The 2,554-nt window shown below is 44.9% G+C and overlaps 1 pseudogene; it reads right to left on the bottom strand.

The window, feature by feature from the left end:
- Nucleotides 1-1,748: 1,748 nt before the first annotated feature.
- LOC144327168 (small ribosomal subunit protein eS25 pseudogene) lies at nt 1,749-2,140 on the bottom strand (annotated as a pseudogene).
- Between the last annotated feature and the right edge of the window lie 414 nt (nt 2,141-2,554).

The raw sequence follows: 2,554 nt of genomic DNA, 5'->3' as shown, positions 1-2,554 counted from the left end.
TGCAAGGACTGCAATTTGGTACATATGCAGTTGCAGGCAGCTTAGTCATAATGTATGATGCACCAATACACACACGTTTCAGATAGAGCAGTATATCACAAAATGATTAGGCTTTGGGTGATAAACTGCATCATTTGTTCTCTTTGCAAAATGGAAGAGTGAAGTCCTTTCTGTGGAATTAGAAATGTTGTGTCTTGAGTTATTTGTCAGGGATTGGTGAAGGAAAATTGGGATTCATTGAATCATGGGAGATAATAGGTATTGTCTTCCATGGAGAAATAACTAAAGACTTGGTCAGAGTGAAGGAGCTTTGTTAAGCATAAAGGTCAACATGTGAAGTTTCATTTGAGTCAGGGTTTAGCCTTGAAACTTGTTACCACTATTGGGATTTAACACTGAAAAAAAATGTGGGAAAGTACTATCGTGCCTCTGAGCACATGCAGAGAACTACAGACTTAGGATGAGATTCAACTAAGTAGTAGTAGTTGTTGTTGTTGTGTGTAATTTGGTTAACTTATGAAACATGAACTATCCTCTTCTCCTCCCCCTGCACCCTCTGTGTGTCCCCTAAATCTGCTTAGGAGTGTTGGCGGGGGGGGGGGGGGACTCAGAAGAGTTTTAGGGTATGTGCAGGTGGGCCACACAGGGAGAGGAGGGGGTGGAAAAGTCTCATTGTGCAAGCAGACCTCATTCCCTGTGTGCATTCCCCACTTAGTGCTATGTTGAATTCCACCCTAACCTTTCAAAAAAGGAATGCTCTCTGGATTCTACAGCCCCCATTTAACTCCTTCAGAAGTTGCATCTCATGACTTTAGTGAGCTGTACTGATTGACCATTGAAGAGCAGAGTATACATTTTTAATAATAACATTAATAAATAAACTATCGATCCCCTCCAGGCTGCTGAACATGTGGGTTCCTGGAGCCCTTGATTCTTTCTTTACTGCAAGTATAGTGTGGCTCTTCTCTTTATTCAGGCAAGAAGAAGGTTCTACTTTAACAGTGTTAATGTCTTGTGTCTTGTATTGCTCAGGGTTCACATGGCAATTCTGTGGCATAATGGATGGATCAGAGAATCATAGAGTTGGAAGGGACCATGAAGGTCCAACCCCCTGCAATGCAAGAAACTTTTGCCCAACTTGGGGCTCAAACCCACGACCCTGAGATTAAGAGTTCTATGCTCTAGTTGGATGACAAGTAAAGTAACAATGGGGGGCTGAGAATGAAGTGGGAACAGGTGAGACCATGGAGAGGGAGGAGAACTACAGACCAGCAGAGAGACCCTCCACTGTTGGAGAGGGACCCTATGCTTGATCAGAGGACACCTGTCTGAGACCATCCTGCTTGTTGGATTGCATTCCAAGCCAGTGGACTGAAATAACTTCATCCTAGTAATTTTTATTGGGAATGGCTCATGTCTTTTACAATTTAACTATCTCCCTCTGATGAGGGGGTGGTAGTATTTGACTACTAGAGCTGGGCATTGCAGGACCCTGTGACTCGGAGGAAGTTTGTGTTCTGTACTTCTTGCCTGACTTAACATCTGATGTGTCAGATTTGCTGAGATATATCATTGTCATAACTGCCACACAGGCACCTGTGGGTTCTTAACCTACAAGTCTGAATGCATCAAAAATGTGGGTTTTTTTCCTACATTGCAGGTGGTTAACATAATTCACCATGCCTTATAAATTTGCTAGTCTGTTTTTTCCCCCTTCAGGAAATCTTTTTTTTCGTGATGTACAGAGTCTAAAAACCACCCAAGAACCTCTCATGCATCCTCATCCATAGCTGATGCACCCCCCCCTTGGTGTTTCGTGTGTGGATGACCTGGGCTCTGTGCTTGGACACCAGTTTGAGAAGCTCCTTTGCTGAGAAGCTCCTTGGCCATGGAGCCTCAAATCTGCAGCCTTTCAGGGACCGCGGCAGGTGGGATGAGTTTGTAGGTTGTAGGTTGGCACCTCCTTGCGCAGCTTGTCGTAAGTAGCTTTGTAAAACAAAACAAGGTTGTTCAACTTGTCTCTTACTTTCCCTTTGGACCACTTCTTCTTCTTGGCTTTTCCACCCGACTTGTTGATGGGGTCCTTGTCCTTCTTGGCTGACTAGCCCACGTCCTTCTTCTTATCATCCTTTGGAGGCATGGTATTGTTGGAGCGGCTACCATAGCTGCTTGTCCCTAGGTGATTTCTGGCCAGAAAGCTTTGCTGGTCTCTGTTGAGGCAGGACAAGAGAGAGGCATTGGTCTGGTGCCAGATGGAAGCCTTGGAGAAGACGGGGAGGGGAAGCACCAAGCCACCAGCCTCTTTGCCAACCAATGAGACGATCCATGCAGTGGTTACAGTGTGAAGCTACCGATGCTGACTTGGGGGTGGAGATGACAGCAAGTTGTCTTTTGAATTTCATACAGGTAGACAAATCATAAAGAATAACTTCTTGGCATTTGTAACAAAAGATCTCTCTGGGCAAAAGGTAAACGGGATAAAACGGATAGCAGTTCCAGGTGAACGGCACACACACACACACACACACACACACACACACATTTCAGCACCCAA

The sequence above is a fragment of the Podarcis muralis genome, chromosome 3, assembly GCF_964188315.1.
Source record: "Podarcis muralis chromosome 3, rPodMur119.hap1.1, whole genome shotgun sequence".
Lineage (NCBI taxonomy): Eukaryota > Metazoa > Chordata > Lepidosauria > Squamata > Lacertidae > Podarcis > Podarcis muralis.
Note: the sequence above shows the minus strand (reverse complement) of the source record. Positions and strands in the feature narration are given on the sequence as shown.